The 21,126-nt window shown below is 48.3% G+C and overlaps 13 non-coding genes across 13 annotated transcripts; all 13 read right to left on the bottom strand.

Moving 5' to 3' along the window:
* Positions 1-435: 435 nt before the first annotated feature.
* On the bottom strand, positions 436-626 carry LOC142735432 (U2 spliceosomal RNA). The gene has a single exon (XR_012880514.1). It is a non-coding gene; the product is annotated as a U2 spliceosomal RNA (small nuclear RNA).
* A 1,305-nt stretch (positions 627-1,931) lies between these two features.
* LOC142735433 (U2 spliceosomal RNA) lies at positions 1,932-2,122 on the bottom strand. The gene has a single exon (XR_012880515.1). It is a non-coding gene; the product is annotated as a U2 spliceosomal RNA (small nuclear RNA).
* Positions 2,123-3,387: 1,265 nt separating this feature from the next.
* On the bottom strand, positions 3,388-3,578 carry LOC142735434 (U2 spliceosomal RNA). The gene has a single exon (XR_012880516.1). It is a non-coding gene; the product is annotated as a U2 spliceosomal RNA (small nuclear RNA).
* Positions 3,579-4,862: 1,284 nt separating this feature from the next.
* Positions 4,863-5,053, bottom strand: LOC142735435 (U2 spliceosomal RNA). The gene has a single exon (XR_012880517.1). It is a non-coding gene; the product is annotated as a U2 spliceosomal RNA (small nuclear RNA).
* Positions 5,054-6,357: 1,304 nt separating this feature from the next.
* Positions 6,358-6,548, bottom strand: LOC142735437 (U2 spliceosomal RNA). Its single transcript, XR_012880519.1, has one exon. It is a non-coding gene; the product is annotated as a U2 spliceosomal RNA (small nuclear RNA).
* Positions 6,549-7,832: 1,284 nt separating this feature from the next.
* Positions 7,833-8,023, bottom strand: LOC142735438 (U2 spliceosomal RNA). The gene has a single exon (XR_012880520.1). It is a non-coding gene; the product is annotated as a U2 spliceosomal RNA (small nuclear RNA).
* A 1,288-nt stretch (positions 8,024-9,311) lies between these two features.
* LOC142735439 (U2 spliceosomal RNA) lies at positions 9,312-9,502 on the bottom strand. The gene has a single exon (XR_012880521.1). It is a non-coding gene; the product is annotated as a U2 spliceosomal RNA (small nuclear RNA).
* Positions 9,503-10,807: 1,305 nt separating this feature from the next.
* Positions 10,808-10,998, bottom strand: LOC142735440 (U2 spliceosomal RNA). Its single transcript, XR_012880522.1, has one exon. It is a non-coding gene; the product is annotated as a U2 spliceosomal RNA (small nuclear RNA).
* Positions 10,999-12,270: 1,272 nt separating this feature from the next.
* LOC142735442 (U2 spliceosomal RNA) lies at positions 12,271-12,461 on the bottom strand. The gene has a single exon (XR_012880523.1). It is a non-coding gene; the product is annotated as a U2 spliceosomal RNA (small nuclear RNA).
* A 1,300-nt stretch (positions 12,462-13,761) lies between these two features.
* LOC142735443 (U2 spliceosomal RNA) lies at positions 13,762-13,952 on the bottom strand. Its single transcript, XR_012880524.1, has one exon. It is a non-coding gene; the product is annotated as a U2 spliceosomal RNA (small nuclear RNA).
* Positions 13,953-17,668: 3,716 nt separating this feature from the next.
* LOC142735413 (U2 spliceosomal RNA) lies at positions 17,669-17,859 on the bottom strand. Its single transcript, XR_012880497.1, has one exon. It is a non-coding gene; the product is annotated as a U2 spliceosomal RNA (small nuclear RNA).
* Positions 17,860-19,131: 1,272 nt separating this feature from the next.
* Positions 19,132-19,322, bottom strand: LOC142735444 (U2 spliceosomal RNA). The gene has a single exon (XR_012880525.1). It is a non-coding gene; the product is annotated as a U2 spliceosomal RNA (small nuclear RNA).
* A 1,320-nt stretch (positions 19,323-20,642) lies between these two features.
* Positions 20,643-20,833, bottom strand: LOC142735445 (U2 spliceosomal RNA). The gene has a single exon (XR_012880526.1). It is a non-coding gene; the product is annotated as a U2 spliceosomal RNA (small nuclear RNA).
* Positions 20,834-21,126: the final 293 nt, after the last annotated feature.

Consider the following 21,126-nt stretch of genomic DNA (forward strand, 5'->3'; position numbering starts at 1 on the left):
GCGGGCAGGCGAGCGGGCGGGCTGCTTTATTGGCTGTTTGCTGTTCCCCTACTCCACTCCACTATTTGACTGTTGTGCTGCATCAATCAATCAATCAATCAATCAATCAATCAATCAATCAATCAATCAATCAATCAGTGGCTGGCTCAGGTGCAGCTCTTTAACTTACCTAAAAGGGAGGGCGGAGAGAAGACAAGGAAGGTGAATGAGGTGTTCCAATGTGAAATGCCGGAAACACAGAAACACAGACGACACACAACAAGAGGTGGCAATCTATTCATTAATTGCATTTAATCAATGAGCTCATTATCACTCATGCATTGTCCAACAGGTGTTGAAATAATGGGATTAAAAGGGGAGATCCCTTCAGAAAGACAGAAACAATAGCAAAGACAAAAAACACTTTTGGAATCTGCTTTTAGTCAACACATAAGGAAAGGGTGCACCGGTCCTGGAAATACTGCAATACCAGGTCAATGCGTGGAGTGGACAGAGCAAGCTCTATTTCCATCTCCCTGTTCTAAAAATCCATTTAATATATGGTCCCCAGATAGGGGACGTATCAGATATTAAACTGATAAGAACAGATACTACACTTGATCTTAGCCAAAAGGCCGAGAAGCGATAACCCGAACGGGCCGCGCGTTGCCCGAGCCTGCCCGATACTGCTGTTCAGCCCTTGCAGCGATTCAGCCTACTTCTAGGCAATTCCATGGGGCCCTGCAGGCTCACACACTCACAGCTACACGGGAGGTGAATAAAGGCCGGAGAGGAAGCCAGACAGGATTTGCTTCTTTTGCTTGCACCACAATGCAGTGCTGAAAGAGGAGGAATCTACATAAAAACGCCTTCCTGGCAACGCCCAAATGCCCTGCTGCCATGCAGATAAACACTGGCAGCGGCAGCAAGTGCATGCCCACAGCCACCCCTTGTTCCTTCACACCTTGTATCAGCTGTAATCCAGTCCAGTCCAGTGCTGCCTGCTGAGCAGCACTGACCAACACTGCCTGGGCCCAGGCTTTTATCTCTGAGGCCCCATTATGATGTCAGAAAGCTGGCTCTGGAATCCTGAGGGCTCCACTATGACACGTGCAAAGTTCCGTCTGAACTTTATATAAGACGGTGAGGCTCAGTCAGTCACTCAGTGTTGCCTGAGAGGGCAACACTGCAACAGCCGGCCGCCAGGCTGTCTTTTTTTTTGCACAGCTAGTTGCCTCCAGGAGGCCACAAGAGGGAGACAAGGGACTGCAAAATGGAAAATAGGCATCCACCAACTTTACAGACAACTTCTCCTTGCTCCTACAACCTCCATCCTTGCACAGTTTGTTATTCTTCTAGGTAACATAGTAACAAATCCAAATTGCTGCTCTCTTTGTAGGCAAGCAAGGCTTTGTTGCAACTGCAATTCTTACTTCTTCTTGAAATGTAGGGACGACAGTACATTCCATCACATCCATCTAGTGTACACAGGTAGGTCCATTGTGGCGGGCAGGCGAGCGGGCGGGCTGCTTTATTGGCTGTTTGCTGTTCCCCTACTCCACTCCACTATTTGACTGTTGTGCTGCATCAATCAATCAATCAATCAATCAATCAATCAATCAATCAATCAATCAATCAATCAATCAATCAATCAGTGGCTGGCTCAGGTGCAGCTCTTTAACTTACCTAAAAGGGAGGGCGGAGAGAAGACAAGGAAGGTGAATGAGGTGTTCCAATGTGAAATGCCGGAAACACAGAAACACAGACGACACACAACAAGAGGTGGCAATCTATTCATTAATTGCATTTAATCAATGAGCTCATTATCACTCATGCATTGTCCAACAGGTGTTGAAATAATGGGATTAAAAGGGGAGATCCCTTCAGAAAGACAGAAACAATAGCAAAGACAAAAAACACTTTTGGAATCTGCTTTTAGTCAACACATAAGGAAAGGGTGCACCGGTCCTGGAAATACTGCAATACCAGGTCAATGCGTGGAGTGGACAGAGCAAGCTCTATTTCCATCTCCCTGTTCTAAAAATCCATTTAATATATGGTCCCCAGATAGGGGACGTATCAGATATTAAACTGATAAGAACAGATACTACACTTGATCTTAGCCAAAAGGCCGAGAAGCGATAACCCGAACGGGCCGCGCGTTGCCCGAGCCTGCCCGATACTGCTGTTCAGCCCTTGCAGCGATTCAGCCTACTTCTAGGCAATTCCATGGGGCCCTGCAGGCTCACACACTCACAGCTACACGGGAGGTGAATAAAGGCCGGAGAGGAAGCCAGACAGGATTTGCTTCTTTTGCTTGCACCACAATGCAGTGCTGAAAGAGGAGGAATCTACATAAAAACGCCTTCCTGGCAACGCCCAAATGCCCTGCTGCCATGCAGATAAACACTGGCAGCGGCAGCAAGTGCATGCCCACAGCCACCCCTTGTTCCTTCACACCTTGTATCAGCTGTAATCCAGTCCAGTCCAGTGCTGCCTGCTGAGCAGCACTGACCAACACTGCCTGGGCCCAGGCTTTTATCTCTGAGGCCCCATTATGATGTCAGAAAGCTGGCTCTGGAATCCTGAGGGCTCCACTATGACACGTGCAAAGTTCCGTCTGAACTTTATATAAGACGGTGAGGCTCAGTCAGTCACTCAGTGTTGCCTGAGAGGGCAACACTGCAACAGCCGGCCGCCAGGCTGTCTTTTTTTTGCACAGCTAGTTGCCTCCAGGAGGCCACAAGAGGGAGACAAGGGACTGCAAAATGGAAAATAGGCATCCACCAACTTTACAGACAACTTCTCCTTGCTCCTACAACCTCCATCCTTGCACAGTTTGTTATTCTTCTAGGTAACATAGTAACAAATCCAAATTGCTGCTCTCTTTGTAGGCAAGCAAGGCTTTGTTGCAACTGCAATTCTTACTTCTTCTTGAAATGTAGGGACGACAGTACATTCCATCACATCCATCTAGTGTACACAGGTAGCGGGCAGGCGAGCGGGCGGGCTGCTTTATTGGCTGTTTGCTGTTCCCCTACTCCACTCCACTATTTGACTGTTGTGCTGCATCAATCAATCAATCAATCAATCAATCAATCAATCAATCAGTGGCTGGCTCAGGTGCAGCTCTTTAACTTACCTAAAAGGGAGGGCGGAGAGAAGACAAGGAAGGTGAATGAGGTGTTCCAATGTGAAATGCCGGAAACACAGAAACACAGACGACACACAACAAGAGGTGGCAATCTATTCATTAATTGCATTTAATCAATGAGCTCATTATCACTCATGCATTGTCCAACAGGTGTTGAAATAATGGGATTAAAAGGGGAGATCCCTTCAGAAAGACAGAAACAATAGCAAAGACAAAAAACACTTTTGGAATCTGCTTTTAGTCAACACATAAGGAAAGGGTGCACCGGTCCTGGAAATACTGCAATACCAGGTCAATGCGTGGAGTGGACAGAGCAAGCTCTATTTCCATCTCCCTGTTCTAAAAATCCATTTAATATATGGTCCCCAGATAGGGGACGTATCAGATATTAAACTGATAAGAACAGATACTACACTTGATCTTAGCCAAAAGGCCGAGAAGCGATAACCCGAACGGGCCGCGCGTTGCCCGAGCCTGCCCGATACTGCTGTTCAGCCCTTGCAGCGATTCAGCCTACTTCTAGGCAATTCCATGGGGCCCTGCAGGCTCACACACTCACAGCTACACGGGAGGTGAATAAAGGCCGGAGAGGAAGCCAGACAGGATTTGCTTCTTTTGCTTGCACCACAATGCAGTGCTGAAAGAGGAGGAATCTACATAAAAACGCCTTCCTGGCAACGCCCAAATGCCCTGCTGCCATGCAGATAAACACTGGCAGCGGCAGCAAGTGCATGCCCACAGCCACCCCTTGTTCCTTCACACCTTGTATCAGCTGTAATCCAGTCCAGTCCAGTGCTGCCTGCTGAGCAGCACTGACCAACACTGCCTGGGCCCAGGCTTTTATCTCTGAGGCCCCATTATGATGTCAGAAAGCTGGCTCTGGAATCGTGAGGGCTCCACTATGACACGTGCAAAGTTCCGTCTGAACTTTATATAAGACGGTGAGGCTCAGTCAGTCACTCAGTGTTGCCTGAGAGGGCAACACTGCAACAGCCGGCCGCCAGGCTGTCTTTTTTTTGCACAGCTAGTTGCCTCCAGGAGGCCACAAGAGGGAGACAAGGGACTGCAAAATGGAAAATAGGCATCCACCAACTTTACAGACAACTTCTCCTTGCTCCTACAACCTCAATCCTTGCACAGTTTGTTATTCTTCTAGGTAACATAGTAACAAATCCAAATTGCTGCTCTCTTTGTAGGCAAGCAAGGCTTTGTTGCAACTGCAATTCTTACTTCTTCTTGAAATGTAGGGACGACAGTACATTCCATCACATCCATCTAGTGTACACAGGTAGGTCCATTGTGGCGGGCAGGCGAGCGGGCGGGCTGCTTTATTGGCTGTTTGCTGTTCCCCTACTCCACTCCACTATTTGACTGTTGTGCTGCATCAATCAATCAATCAATCAATCAATCAATCAATCAATCAATCAATCAGTGGCTGGCTCAGGTGCAGCTCTTTAACTTACCTAAAAGGGAGGGCGGAGAGAAGACAAGGAAGGTGAATGAGGTGTTCCAATGTGAAATGCCGGAAACACAGAAACACAGACGACACACAACAAGAGGTGGCAATCTATTCATTAATTGCATTTAATCAATGAGCTCATTATCACTCATGCATTGTCCAACAGGTGTTGAAATAATGGGATTAAAAGGGGAGATCCCTTCAGAAAGACAGAAACAATAGCAAAGACAAAAAACACTTTTGGAATCTGCTTTTAGTCAACACATAAGGAAAGGGTGCACCGGTCCTGGAAATACTGCAATACCAGGTCAATGCGTGGAGTGGACAGAGCAAGCTCTATTTCCATCTCCCTGTTCTAAAAATCCATTTAATATATGGTCCCCAGATAGGGGACGTATCAGATATTAAACTGATAAGAACAGATACTACACTTGATCTTAGCCAAAAGGCCGAGAAGCGATAACCCGAACGGGCCGCGCGTTGCCCGAGCCTGCCCGATACTGCTGTTCAGCCCTTGCAGCGATTCAGCCTACTTCTAGGCAATTCCATGGGGCCCTGCAGGCTCACACACTCACAGCTACACGGGAGGTGAATAAAGGCCGGAGAGGAAGCCAGACAGGATTTGCTTCTTTTGCTTGCACCACAATGCAGTGCTGAAAGAGGAGGAATCTACATAAAAACGCCTTCCTGGCAACGCCCAAATGCCCTGCTGCCATGCAGATACACACTGGCAGCGGCAGCAAGTGCATGCCCACAGCCACCCCTTGTTCCTTCACACCTTGTATCAGCTGTAATCCAGTCCAGTCCAGTGCTGCCTGCTGAGCAGCACTGACCAACACTGCCTGGGCCCAGGCTTTTATCTCTGAGGCCCCATTATGATGTCAGAAAGCTGGCTCTGGAATCGTGAGGGCTCCACTATGACACGTGCAAAGTTCCGTCTGAACTTTATATAAGACGGTGAGGCTCAGTCAGTCACTCAGTGTTGCCTGAGAGGGCAACACTGCAACAGCCGGCCGCCAGGCTGTCTTTTTTTTGCACAGCTAGTTGCCTCCAGGAGGCCACAAGAGGGAGACAAGGGACTGCAAAATGGAAAATAGGCATCCACCAACTTTACAGACAACTTCTCCTTGCTCCTACAACCTCCATCCTTGCACAGTTTGTTATTCTTCTAGGTAACATAGTAACAAATCCAAATTGCTGCTCTCTTTGTAGGCAAGCAAGGCTTTGTTGCAACTGCAATTCTTACTTCTTCTTGAAATGTAGGGACGACAGTACATTCCATCACATCCATCTAGTGTACACAGGTAGGTCCATTGTGGCGGGCAGGCGAGCGGGCGGGCTGCTTTATTGGCTGTTTGCTGTTCCCCTACTCCACTCCACTATTTGACTGTTGTGCTGCATCAATCAATCAATCAATCAATCAATCAATCAATCAATCAATCAATCAATCAATCAATCAATTAATCAGTGGCTGGCTCAGGTGCAGCTCTTTTACTTACCTAAAAGGGAGGGCGGAGAGAAGACAAGGAAGGTGAATGAGGTGTTCCAATGTGAAATGCCGGAAACACAGAAACACAGACGACACACAACAAGAGGTGGCAATCTATTCATTAATTGCATTTAATCAATGAGCTCATTATCACTCATGCATTGTCCAACAGGTGTTGAAATAATGGGATTAAAAGGGGAGATCCCTTCAGAAAGACAGAAACAATAGCAAAGACAAAAAACACTTTTGGAATCTGCTTTTAGTCAACACATAAGGAAAGGGTGCACCGGTCCTGGAAATACTGCAATACCAGGTCAATGCGTGGAGTGGACAGAGCAAGCTCTATTTCCATCTCCCTGTTCTAAAAATCCATTTAATATATGGTCCCCAGATAGGGGACGTATCAGATATTAAACTGATAAGAACAGATACTACACTTGATCTTAGCCAAAAGGCCGAGAAGCGATAACCCGAACGGGCCGCGCGTTGCCCGAGCCTGCCCGATACTGCTGTTCAGCCCTTGCAGCGATTCAGCCTACTTCTAGGCAATTCCATGGGGCCCTGCAGGCTCACACACTCACAGCTACACGGGAGGTGAATAAAGGCCGGAGAGGAAGCCAGACAGGATTTGCTTCTTTTGCTTGCACCACAATGCAGTGCTGAAAGAGGAGGAATCTACATAAAAACGCCTTCCTGGCAACGCCCAAATGCCCTGCTGCCATGCAGATAAACACTGGCAGCGGCAGCAAGTGCATGCCCACAGCCACCCCTTGTTCCTTCACACCTTGTATCAGCTGTAATCCAGTCCAGTCCAGTGCTGCCTGCTGAGCAGCACTGACCAACACTGCCTGGGCCCAGGCTTTTATCTCTGAGGCCCCATTATGATGTCAGAAAGCTGGCTCTGGAATCCTGAGGGCTCCACTATGACACGTGCAAAGTTCCGTCTGAACTTTATATAAGACGGTGAGGCTCAGTCAGTCACTCAGTGTTGCCTGAGAGGGCAACACTGCAACAGCCGGCCGCCAGGCTGTCTTTTTTTTGCACAGCTAGTTGCCTCCAGGAGGCCACAAGAGGGAGACAAGGGACTGCAAAATGGAAAATAGGCATCCACCAACTTTACAGACAACTTCTCCTTGCTCCTACAACCTCCATCCTTGCACAGTTTGTTATTCTTCTAGGTAACATAGTAACAAATCCAAATTGCTGCTCTCTTTGTAGGCAAGCAAGGCTTTGTTGCAACTGCAATTCTTACTTCTTCTTGAAATGTAGGGACGACAGTACATTCCATCACATCCATCTAGTGTACACAGGTAGGTCCATTGTGGCGGGCAGGCGAGCGGGCGGGCTGCTTTATTGGCTGTTTGCTGTTCCCCTACTCCACTCCACTATTTGACTGTTGTGCTGCATCAATCAATCAATCAATCAATCAATCAATCAATCAATCAATCAATCAGTGGCTGGCTCAGGTGCAGCTCTTTAACTTACCTAAAAGGGAGGGCGGAGAGAAGACAAGGAAGGTGAATGAGGTGTTCCAATGTGAAATGCCGGAAACACAGAAACACAGACGACACACAACAAGAGGTGGCAATCTATTCATTAATTGCATTTAATCAATGAGCTCATTATCACTCATGCATTGTCCAACAGGTGTTGAAATAATGGGATTAAAAGGGGAGATCCCTTCAGAAAGACAGAAACAATAGCAAAGACAAAAAACACTTTTGGAATCTGCTTTTAGTCAACACATAAGGAAAGGGTGCACCGGTCCTGGAAATACTGCAATACCAGGTCAATGCGTGGAGTGGACAGAGCAAGCTCTATTTCCATCTCCCTGTTCTAAAAATCCATTTAATATATGGTCCCCAGATAGGGGACGTATCAGATATTAAACTGATAAGAACAGATACTACACTTGATCTTAGCCAAAAGGCCGAGAAGCGATAACCCGAACGGGCCGCGCGTTGCCCGAGCCTGCCCGATACTGCTGTTCAGCCCTTGCAGCGATTCAGCCTACTTCTAGGCAATTCCATGGGGCCCTGCAGGCTCACACACTCACAGCTACACAGGAGGTGAATAAAGGCCGGAGAGGAAGCCAGACAGGATTTGCTTCTTTTGCTTGCACCACAATGCAGTGCTGAAAGAGGAGGAATCTACATAAAAACGCCTTCCTGGCAACGCCCAAATGCCCTGCTGCCATGCAGATAAACACTGGCAGCGGCAGCAAGTGCATGCCCACAGCCACCCCTTGTTCCTTCACACCTTGTATCAGCTGTAATCCAGTCCAGTCCAGTGCTGCCTGCTGAGCAGCACTGACCAATACTGCCTGGGCCCAGGCTTTTATCTCTGAGGCCCCATTATGATGTCAGAAAGCTGGCTCTGGAATCCTGAGGGCTCCACTATGAGACGTGCAAAGTTCCGTCTGAACTTTATATAAGACGGTGAGGCTCAGTCAGTCACTCAGTGTTGCCTGAGAGGGCAACACTGCAACAGCCGGCCGCCAGGCTGTCTTTTTTTTGTACAGCTTGTTGCCTCCAGGAGGCCACAAGAGGGAGACAAGGGACTGCAAAATGGAAAATAGGCATCCACCAACTTTACAGACAACTTCTCCTTGCTCCTACAACCTCCATCCTTGCACAGTTTGTTATTCTTCTAGGTAACATAGTAACAAATCCAAATTGCTGCTCTCTTTGTAGGCAAGCAAGGCTTTGTTGCAACTGCAATTCTTACTTCTTCTTGAAATGTAGGGACGACAGTACATTCCATCACATCCATCTAGTGTACACAGGTAGGTCCATTGTGGCGGGCAGGCGAGCGGGCGGGCTGCTTTATTGGCTGTTTGCTGTTCCCCTACTCCACTCCACTATTTGACTGTTGTGCTGCATCAATCAATCAATCAATCAATCAATCAATCAATCAATCAATCAATCAATCAGTGGCTGGCTCAGGTGCAGCTCTTTAACTTACCTAAAAGGGAGGGCGGAGAGAAGACAAGGAAGGTGAATGAGGTGTTCCAATGTGAAATGCCGGAAACACAGAAACACAGACGACACACAACAAGAGGTGGCAATCTATTCATTAATTGCATTTAATCAATGAGCTCATTATCACTCATGCATTGTCCAACAGGTGTTGAAATAATGGGATTAAAAGGGGAGATCCCTTCAGAAAGACAGAAACAATAGCAAAGACAAAAAACACTTTTGGAATCTGCTTTTAGTCAACACATAAGGAAAGGGTGCACCGGTCCTGGAAATACTGCAATACCAGGTCAATGCGTGGAGTGGACAGAGCAAGCTCTATTTCCATCTCCCTGTTCTAAAAATCCATTTAATATATGGTCCCCAGATAGGGGACGTATCAGATATTAAACTGATAAGAACAGATACTACACTTGATCTTAGCCAAAAGGCCGAGAAGCGATAACCCGAACGGGCCGCGCGTTGCCCGAGCCTGCCCGATACTGCTGTTCAGCCCTTGCAGCGATTCAGCCTACTTCTAGGCAATTCCATGGGGCCCTGCAGGCTCACACACTCACAGCTACACGGGAGGTGAATAAAGGCCGGAGAGGAAGCCAGACAGGATTTGCTTCTTTTGCTTGCACCACAATGCAGTGCTGAAAGAGGAGGAATCTACATAAAAACGCCTTCCTGGCAACGCCCAAATGCCCTGCTGCCATGCAGATAAACACTGGCAGCGGCAGCAAGTGCATGCCCACAGCCACCCCTTGTTCCTTCACACCTTGTATCAGCTGTAATCCAGTCCAGTCCAGTGCTGCCTGCTGAGCAGCACTGACCAACACTGCCTGGGCCCAGGCTTTTATCTCTGAGGCCCCATTATGATGTCAGAAAGCTGGCTCTGGAATCCTGAGGGCTCCACTATGACACGTGCAAAGTTCCGTCTGAACTTTATATAAGACGGTGAGGCTCAGTCAGTCACTCAGTGTTGCCTGAGAGGGCAACACTGCAACAGCCGGCCGCCAGGCTGTCTTTTTTTTTGCACAGCTAGTTGCCTCCAGGAGGCCACAAGAGGGAGACAAGGGACTGCAAAATGGAAAATAGGCATCCACCAACTTTACAGACAACTTCTCCTTGCTCCTACAACCTCCATCCTTGCACAGTTTGTTATTCTTCTAGGTAACATAGTAACAAATCCAAATTGCTGCTCTCTTTGTAGGCAAGCAAGGCTTTGTTGCAACTGCAATTCTTACTTCTTCTTGAAATGTAGGGACGACAGTACATTCCATCACATCCATCTAGTGTACACAGGTAGGTCCATTGTGGCGGGCAGGCGAGCGGGCGGGCTGCTTTATTGGCTGTTTGCTGTTCCCCTACTCCACTCCACTATTTGACTGTTGTGCTGCATCAATCAATCAATCAATCAATCAATCAATCAATCAATCAATCAATCAATCAATCAATCAATCAATCAGTGGCTGGCTCAGGTGCAGCTCTTTAACTTACCTAAAAGGGAGGGCGGAGAGAAGACAAGGAAGGTGAATGAGGTGTTCCAATGTGAAATGCCGGAAACACAGAAACACAGACGACACACAACAAGAGGTGGCAATCTATTCATTAATTGCATTTAATCAATGAGCTCATTATCACTCATGCATTGTCCAACAGGTGTTGAAATAATGGGATTAAAAGGGGAGATCCCTTCAGAAAGACAGAAACAATAGCAAAGACAAAAAACACTTTTGGAATCTGCTTTTAGTCAACACATAAGGAAAGGGTGCACCGGTCCTGGAAATACTGCAATACCAGGTCAATGCGTGGAGTGGACAGAGCAAGCTCTATTTCCATCTCCCTGTTCTAAAAATCCATTTAATATATGGTCCCCAGATAGGGGACGTATCAGATATTAAACTGATAAGAACAGATACTACACTTGATCTTAGCCAAAAGGCCGAGAAGCGATAACCCGAACGGGCCGCGCGTTGCCCGAGCCTGCCCGATACTGCTGTTCAGCCCTTGCAGCGATTCAGCCTACTTCTAGGCAATTCCATGGGGCCCTGCAGGCTCACACACTCACAGCTACACGGGAGGTGAATAAAGGCCGGAGAGGAAGCCAGACAGGATTTGCTTCTTTTGCTTGCACCACAATGCAGTGCTGAAAGAGGAGGAATCTACATAAAAACGCCTTCCTGGCAACGCCCAAATGCCCTGCTGCCATGCAGATAAACACTGGCAGCGGCAGCAAGTGCATGCCCACAGCCACCCCTTGTTCCTTCACACCTTGTATCAGCTGTAATCCAGTCCAGTCCAGTGCTGCCTGCTGAGCAGCACTGACCAACACTGCCTGGGCCCAGGCTTTTATCTCTGAGGCCCCATTATGATGTCAGAAAGCTGGCTCTGGAATCCTGAGGGCTCCACTATGACACGTGCAAAGTTCCGTCTGAACTTTATATAAGACGGTGAGGCTCAGTCAGTCACTCAGTGTTGCCTGAGAGGGCAACACTGCAACAGCCGGCCGCCAGGCTGTCTTTTTTTTGCACAGCTAGTTGCCTCCAGGAGGCCACAAGAGGGAGACAAGGGACTGCAAAATGGAAAATAGGCATCCACCAACTTTACAGACAACTTCTCCTTGCTCCTACAACCTCCATCCTTGCACAGTTTGTTATTCTTCTAGGTAACATAGTAACAAATCCAAATTGCTGCTCTCTTTGTAGGCAAGCAAGGCTTTGTTGCAACTGCAATTCTTACTTCTTCTTGAAATGTAGGGACGACAGTACATTCCATCACATCCATCTAGTGTACACAGGTAGGTCCATTGTGGCGGGCAGGCGAGCGGGCGGGCTGCTTTATTGGCTGTTTGCTGTTCCCCTACTCCACTCCACTATTTGACTGTTGTGCTGCATCAATCAATCAATCAATCAATCAATCAATCAATCAGTGGCTGGCTCAGGTGCAGCTCTTTAACTTACCTAAAAGGGAGGGCGGAGAGAAGACAAGGAAGGTGAATGAGGTGTTCCAATGTGAAATGCCGGAAACACAGAAACACAGACGACACACAACAAGAGGTGGCAATCTATTCATTAATTGCATTTAATCAATGAGCTCATTATCACTCATGCATTGTCCAACAGGTGTTGAAATAATGGGATTAAAAGGGGAGATCCCTTCAGAAAGACAGAAACAATAGCAAAGACAAAAAACACTTTTGGAATCTGCTTTTAGTCAACACATAAGGAAAGGGTGCACCGGTCCTGGAAATACTGCAATACCAGGTCAATGCGTGGAGTGGACAGAGCAAGCTCTATTTCCATCTCCCTGTTCTAAAAATCCATTTAATATATGGTCCCCAGATAGGGGACGTATCAGATATTAAACTGATAAGAACAGATACTACACTTGATCTTAGCCAAAAGGCCGAGAAGCGATAACCCGAACGGGCCGCGCGTTGCCCGAGCCTGCCCGATACTGCTGTTCAGCCCTTGCAGCGATTCAGCCTACTTCTAGGCAATTCCATGGGGCCCTGCAGGCTCACACACTCACAGCTACACGGGAGGTGAATAAAGGCCGGAGAGGAAGCCAGACAGGATTTGCTTCTTTTGCTTGCACCACAATGCAGTGCTGAAAGAGGAGGAATCTACATAAAAACGCCTTCCTGGCAACGCCCAAATGCCCTGCTGCCATGCAGATAAACACTGGCAGCGGCAGCAAGTGCATGCCCACAGCCACCCCTTGTTCCTTCACACCTTGTATCAGCTGTAATCCAGTCCAGTCCAGTGCTGCCTGCTGAGCAGCACTGACCAACACTGCCTGGGCCCAGGCTTTTATCTCTGAGGCCCCATTATGATGTCAGAAAGCTGGCTCTGGAATCGTGAGGGCTCCACTATGACACGTGCAAAGTTCCGTCTGAACTTTATATAAGACGGTGAGGCTCAGTCAGTCACTCAGTGTTGCCTGAGAGGGCAACACTGCAACAGCCGGCCGCCAGGCTGTCTTTTTTTTGCACAGCTAGTTGCCTCCAGGAGGCCACAAGAGGGAGACAAGGGACTGCAAAATGGAAAATAGGCATCCACCAACTTTACAGACAACTTCTCCTTGCTCCTACAACCTCAATCCTTGCACAGTTTGTTATTCTTCTAGGTAACATAGTAACAAATCCAAATTGCTGCTCTCTTTGTAGGCAAGCAAGGCTTTGTTGCAACTGCAATTCTTACTTCTTCTTGAAATGTAGGGACGACAGTACATTCCATCACATCCATCTAGTGTACACAGGTAGGTCCATTGTGGCGGGCAGGCGAGCGGGCGGGCTGCTTTATTGGCTGTTTGCTGTTCCCCTACTCCACTCCACTATTTGACTGTTGTGCTGCATCAATCAATCAATCAATCAATCAATCAATCAATCAATCAATCAATCAATCAATCAATCAATCAGTGGCTGGCTCAGGTGCAGCTCTTTAACTTACCTAAAAGGGAGGGCGGAGAGAAGACAAGGAAGGTGAATGAGGTGTTCCAATGTGAAATGCCGGAAACACAGAAACACAGACGACACACAACAAGAGGTGGCAATCTATTCATTAATTGCATTTAATCAATGAGCTCATTATCACTCATGCATTGTCCAACAGGTGTTGAAATAATGGGATTAAAAGGGGAGATCCCTTCAGAAAGACAGAAACAATAGCAAAGACAAAAAACACTTTTGGAATCTGCTTTTAGTCAACACATAAGGAAAGGGTGCACCGGTCCTGGAAATACTGCAATACCAGGTCAATGCGTGGAGTGGACAGAGCAAGCTCTATTTCCATCTCCCTGTTCTAAAAATCCATTTAATATATGGTCCCCAGATAGGGGACGTATCAGATATTAAACTGATAAGAACAGATACTACACTTGATCTTAGCCAAAAGGCCGAGAAGCGATAACCCGAACGGGCCGCGCGTTGCCCGAGCCTGCCCGATACTGCTGTTCAGCCCTTGCAGCGATTCAGCCTACTTCTAGGCAATTCCATGGGGCCCTGCAGGCTCACACACTCACAGCTACACGGGAGGTGAATAAAGGCCGGAGAGGAAGCCAGACAGGATTTGCTTCTTTTGCTTGCACCACAATGCAGTGCTGAAAGAGGAGGAATCTACATAAAAACGCCTTCCTGGCAACGCCCAAATGCCCTGCTGCCATGCAGATACACACTGGCAGCGGCAGCAAGTGCATGCCCACAGCCACCCCTTGTTCCTTCACACCTTGTATCAGCTGTAATCCAGTCCAGTCCAGTGCTGCCTGCTGAGCAGCACTGACCAACACTGCCTGGGCCCAGGCTTTTATCTCTGAGGCCCCATTATGATGTCAGAAAGCTGGCTCTGGAATCGTGAGGGCTCCACTATGACACGTGCAAAGTTCCGTCTGAACTTTATATAAGACGGTGAGGCTCAGTCAGTCACTCAGTGTTGCCTGAGAGGGCAACACTGCAACAGCCGGCCGCCAGGCTGTCTTTTTTTTGCACAGCTAGTTGCCTCCAGGAGGCCACAAGAGGGAGACAAGGGACTGCAAAATGGAAAATAGGCATCCACCAACTTTACAGACAACTTCTCCTTGCTCCTACAACCTCAATCCTTGCACAGTTTGTTATTCTTCTAGGTAACATAGTAACAAATCCAAATTGCTGCTCTCTTTGTAGGCAAGCAAGGCTTTGTTGCAACTGCAATTCTTACTTCTTCTTGAAATGTAGGGACGACAGTACATTCCATCACATCCATCTAGTGTACACAGGTAGGTCCATTGTGGCGGGCAGGCGAGCGGGCGGGCTGCTTTATTGGCTGTTTGCTGTTCCCCTACTCCACTCCACTATTTGACTGTTGTGCTGCATCAATCAATCAATCAATCAATCAATCAATCAATCAATCAATCAATCAATCAATCAATCAATCAATCAATCAATCAATCAGTGGCTGGCTCAGGTGCAGCTCTTTAACTTACCTAAAAGGGAGGGCGGAGAGAAGACAAGGAAGGTGAATGAGGTGTTCCAATGTGAAATGCCGGAAACACAGAAACACAGACGACACACAACAAGAGGTGGCAATCTATTCATTAATTGCATTTAATCAATGAGCTCATTATCACTCATGCATTGTCCAACAGGTGTTGAAATAATGGGATTAAAAGGGGAGATCCCTTCAGAAAGACAGAAACAATAGCAAAGACAAAAAACACTTTTGGAATCTGCTTTTAGTCAACACATAAGGAAAGGGTGCACCCAGTGGCGTAACTACCGCGGTAGCAGCAGTAGCGGCTGCTACGGGGCCCGGGGCTTGAGGGGGCCCGGTGGCGCCGCTAGCAGCCGTTATGGCTACTACAGCGGTAGCGTCGCTACTGTGGGGCCCGCGACGCCGAGCCTTACACAGGCCATCTCATGCCTGTAGGTGTCGCTAGCACCGGAGGGGGCCCCAGTGCTAGCGGCAGCCAAATACATGAATGGCCGGGCATGTTCCGTGCCTGACCATCCAGTGCCTTACAATGACACTGATTGGCTAGCGGCGCGATGACATCATCGCGCCGCTTCCATGCTTGGAAGGCGCTGATTGGCGGGGCAAGTCATTCTGCCCCGCCAATCAGCGTCATTGGAGGACGCTCGTTCAACTCCTGCAGACATGCTCAGAAGAGAGCATGTCTGCATCGCCAGTGAACAGCGTGGGAACCGGAGAATGTGAGTATGTCAAGTTTTTGTTTTTTTTCCCCTCATAAAAATGTGAATGGCATTATCTATGAGGGGGGGAGGGGGAGGGGGGGGGGTCATCTTTATGTGGGCTATTATATATAGGGGGTCTATATGTGGGGCAGTAGCTACAGGGGGTGTCTATATGTGGGGGTGTGGGCCATTATATACAGGGGGCTCTATATGTGGGCCATTATATACAGGGGGGTCTATATGTGGGGGTGTGGGCCACTATATACAGGGGGCTCTATATGTGGGGGTGTGGGCCACTATATACAGGGGGCTCTATATGTGGGCCATTATATACAGGGGGCTCTATATGTGGGCCACTATATACAGGGGGGGTCCATATGTGGCCCACTATATACAGGGGGGTCTATATGTGGGCCACTATATACAGGGGGGTCTATATGTGGGACACTATATACAGGGGTGGGTTACCTGTGGGGCACTAGCAACAGGGTGGCTATATGTAGTGCACAGTCTACAGGGGTGGGCTATATGTGGGACACTATATACAGGGGGAGCTATATGTGAGACACTATATACAGAGGTGGGCTATACGTGGAGCACTAACTATAGGGGAAGCTATATGTAGGGCAGCACGGTGGCTCAGTGGTTAGCACTATTGCCTTGCAGCTCTGGAGTCCATATGTGGGCACTATCTACAGGGGCTTCTATGTAGGTCACTATCTACAGGGGACATGTTGTGTGTTTGTGACAGTTATATTTAGATGTGTTGAGAATTTTAACTTCGTTTTATAGGTGCAGAAATGTTTTAAAAGTGAGAAGCTGAAGACATCTAAACGGAAAACTGCAGAAATGGGTCATGGCCGGGAGAAATCCATCATAGAGGTCTGGACCGGAGGGAGAAGAAAAGAACTAGAATCTGAGACGTCACCGGTGAGTCACTTAATATAAATGTTTATTCTGCCTCTAATCAGTATTGTAGTCACTGTATGATCTGCAGCGAGATGATGGTGATAGGATTTTTTTTGTGAAACCGCATCTCCCAGCATATCCTTACCATTGTTCCGGCCATGCTGGGAGCTGTAGTTTTACGCCGTACAAACTTATACGCAGTGGCGTAACTACCGCTATAGCAGCCGTAGCGACTTCTACAGGGCCTGCAGCATGAGGGGGCCCGTGCCACCCGCCGGCACGGCCCCCTCCCATGGCCGCAGGCTCCGCTAGCAGCCGCTATGGCTGCTACAGCGCGACGCCACTGAAGGGGTTGTTCCTACATAAGACATGTATCCCCTATCCACAGGATAGGGGATACATGTGTGATCGCTGGCAGCGATGAGGAGAACGGGGGACCGAAAGTCCCCCCTAAGTTCTCCATGACAAACCTCGGACTTCCGGGGTCTGTGTCGGCAGCTCCGTAGAAATGAATGGAGCGCCGGTCGCGCTTGTGCGCATGCGTGACCAGCGCTCCTTTCATTTTTATTGAACTGCGCAGACGCCGGAAGTCCGAGGTTAGTCATGGAGAACTTCGGGGGACTTTCGGTCCCCCGTTCTCCTTATCGCTGCCAGTGATCACACATGTATCCCCTATCCTGTGGATAGGGGATGCATGTCTTTTGTAGGACAAACTATAGGACGTTTTTTTTTGGGGGGGGGGGGGCTATATAGCGTTATCTACAGGGGGGGCTGTATGGCGTTATCTACAGGGGGGCTGTATGGCGTTATCTACAGGGGGGCTGTATGGCGTTATCTACAGAGGGAGTCTGTATGGCGTTATCTACAGGGGGGCTGTATGGCGTTATCTGCAGGGGCTGTGTATGGTGCTATCTATAGGGGGGCGCTGTGTGGTGGAATCTATAGGGAGGCACTATCTACAAGGGGGGGGGGGGTTGTGTGATACCCAGCAGAGGGGGGGGCCCCAGTCAAAAGTTTGCTATGGGGCCCAGTCTTTCCTAGTTACGCCCCTGGGTGCACCGGTCCTGGAAATACTGCAATACCAGGTCAATGCGTGGAGTGGACAGAGCAAGCTCTATTTCCATCTCCCTGTTCTAAAAATCCATTTAATATATGGTCCCCAGATAGGGGACGTATCAGATATTAAACTGATAAGAACAGATACTACACTTGATCTTAGCCAAAAGGCCGAGAAGCGATAACCCGAACGGGCCGCGCGTTGCCCGAGCCTGCCCGATACTGCTGTTCAGCCCTTGCAGCGATTCAGCCTACTTCTAGGCAATTCCATGGGGCCCTGCAGGCTCACACACTCACAGCTACACGGGAGGTGAATAAAGGCCGGAGAGGAAGCCAGACAGGATTTGCTTCTTTTGCTTGCACCACAATGCAGTGCTGAAAGAGGAGGAATCTACATAAAAACGCCTTCCTGGCAACGCCCAAATGCCCTGCTGCCATGCAGATAAACACTGGCAGCGGCAGCAAGTGCATGCCCACAGCCACCCCTTGTTCCTTCACACCTTGTATCAGCTGTAATCCAGTCCAGTCCAGTGCTGCCTGCTGAGCAGCACTGACCAACACTGCCTGGGCCCAGGCTTTTATCTCTGAGGCCCCATTATGATGTCAGAAAGCTGGCTCTGGAATCCTGAGGGCTCCACTATGACACGTGCAAAGTTCCGTCTGAACTTTATATAAGACGGTGAGGCTCAGTCAGTCACTCAGTGTTGCCTGAGAGGGCAACAATGCAACAGCCGGCCGCCAGGCTGTCTTTTTTTTGCACAGCTAGTTGCCTCCAGGAGGCCACAAGAGGGAGACAAGGGACTGCAAAATGGAAAATAGGCATCCACCAACTTTACAGACAACTTCTCCTTGCTCCTACAACCTCCATCCTTGCACAGTTTGTTATTCTTCTAGGTAACATAGTAACAAATCCAAATTGCTGCTCTCTTTGTAGGCAAGCAAGGCTTTGTTGCAACTGCAATTCTTACTTCTTCTTGAAATGTAGGGACGACAGTACATTCCATCACATCCATCTAGTGTACACAGGTAGGTCCATTGTGGCGGGCAGGCGAGCGGGCGGGCTGCTTTATTGGCTGTTTGCTGTTCCCCTACTCCACTCCACTATTTGACTGTTGTGCTGCATCAATCAATCAATCAATCAATCAATCAATCAATCAGTGGCTGGCTCAGGTGCAGCTCTTTAACTTACCTAAAAGGGAGGGCGGAGAGAAGACAAGGAAGGTGAATGAGGTGTTCCAATGTGAAATGCCGGAAACACAGAAACACAGACGACACACAACAAGAGGTGGCAATCTATTCATTAATTGCATTTAATCAATGAGCTCATTATCACTCATGCATTGTCCAACAGGTGTTGAAATAATGGGATTAAAAGGGGAGATCCCTTCAGAAAGACAGAAACAATAGCAAAGACAAAAAACACTTTTGGAATCTGCTTTTAGTCAACACATAAGGAAAGGGTGCACCGGTCCTGGAAATACTGCAATACCAGGTCAATGCGTGGAGTGGACAGAGCAAGCTCTATTTCCATCTCCCTGTTCTAAAAATCCATTTAATATATGGTCCCCAGATAGGGGACGTATCAGATATTAAACTGATAAGAACAGATACTACACTTGATCTTAGCCAAAAGGCCGAGAAGCGATAACCCGAACGGGCCGCGCGTTGCCCGAGCCTGCCCGATACTGCTGTTCAGCCCTTGCAGCGATTCAGCCTACTTCTAGGCAATTCCATGGGGCCCTGCAGGCTCACACACTCACAGCTACACGGGAGGTGAATAAAGGCCGGAGAGGAAGCCAGACAGGATTTGCTTCTTTTGCTTGCACCACAATGCAGTGCTGAAAGAGGAGGAATCTACATAAAAACGCCTTCCTGGCAACGCCCAAATGCCCTGCTGCCATGCAGATAAACACTGGCAGCGGCAGCAAGTGCATGCCCACAGCCACCCCTTGTTCCTTCACACCTTGTATCAGCTGTAATCCAGTCCAGTCCAGTGCTGCCTGCTGAGCAGCACTGACCAACACTGCCTGGGCCCAGGCTTTTATCTCTGAGGCCCCATTATGATGTCAGAAAGCTGGCTCTGGAATCCTGAGGGCTCCACTATGACACGTGCAAAGTTCCGTCTGAACTTTATATAAGACGGTGAGGCTCAGTCAGTCACTCAGTGTTGCCTGAGAGGGCAACACTGCAACAGCCGGCCGCCAGGCTGTCTTTTTTTTGCACAGCTAGTTGCCTCCAGGAGGCCACAAGAGGGAGACAAGGGACTGCAAAATGGAAAATAGGCATCCACCAACTTTACAGACAACTTCTCCTTGCTCCTACAACCTCCATCCTTGCACAGTTTGTTATTCTTCTAGGTAACATAGTAACAAATCCAAATTGCTGCTCTCTTTGTAGGCAAGCAAGGCTTTGTTGCAACTGCAATTCTTACTTCTTCTTGAAATGTAGGGACGACAGTACATTCCATCACATCCATCTAGTGTACACAGGTAGGTCCATTGTGGCGGGCAGGCGAGCGGGCGGGCTGCTTTATTGGCTGTTTGCTGTTCCCCTACTCCACTCCACTATTTGACTGTTGTGCTGCATCAATCAATCAATCAATCAATCAATCAATCAATCAATCAATCAATCAATCAATCAATCAATCAATCAATCAATCAATCAATCAGTGGCTGGCTCAGGTGCAGCTCTTTAACTTACCTAAAAGGGAGGGCGGAGAGAAGACAAGGAAGGTGAATGAGGTGTTCCAATGTGAAATGCCGGAAACACAGAAACACAGACGACACACAACAAGAGGTGGCAATCTATTCATTAATTGCATTTAATCAATGAGCTCATTATCACTCATGCATTGTCCAACAGGTGTTGAAATAATGGGATTAAAAGGGGAGATCCCTTCAGAAAGACAGAAACAATAGCAAAGACAAAAAACACTTTTGGAATCTGCTTTTAGTCAACACATAAGGAAAGGGTGCACCGGTCCTGGAAATACTGCAATACCAGGTCAATGCGTGGAGTGGACAGAGCAAGCTCTATTTCCATCTCCCTGTTCTAAAAATCCATTTAATATATGGTCCCCAGATAGGGGACGTATCAGATATTAAACTGATAAGAACAGATACTACACTTGATCTTAGCCAAAAGGCCGAGAAGCGATAACCCGAACGGGCCGCGCGTTGCCCGAGCCTGCCCGATACTGCTGTTCAGCCCTTGCAGCGATTCAGCCTACTTCTAGGCAATTCCATGGGGCCCTGCAGGCTCACACACTCACAGCTACACGGGAGGTGAATAAAGGCCGGAGAGGAAGCCAGACAGGATTTGCTTCTTTTGCTTGCACCACAATGCAGTGCTGAAAGAGGAGGAATCTACATAAAAACGCCTTCCTGGCAACGCCCAAATGCCCTGCTGCCATGCAGATAAACACTGGCAGCGGCAGCAAGTGCATGCCCA

Source organism: Rhinoderma darwinii, unplaced genomic scaffold (genome assembly GCF_050947455.1).
Source record: "Rhinoderma darwinii isolate aRhiDar2 unplaced genomic scaffold, aRhiDar2.hap1 Scaffold_999, whole genome shotgun sequence".
NCBI classification, from domain to species: Eukaryota; Metazoa; Chordata; class Amphibia; order Anura; family Rhinodermatidae; genus Rhinoderma; species Rhinoderma darwinii.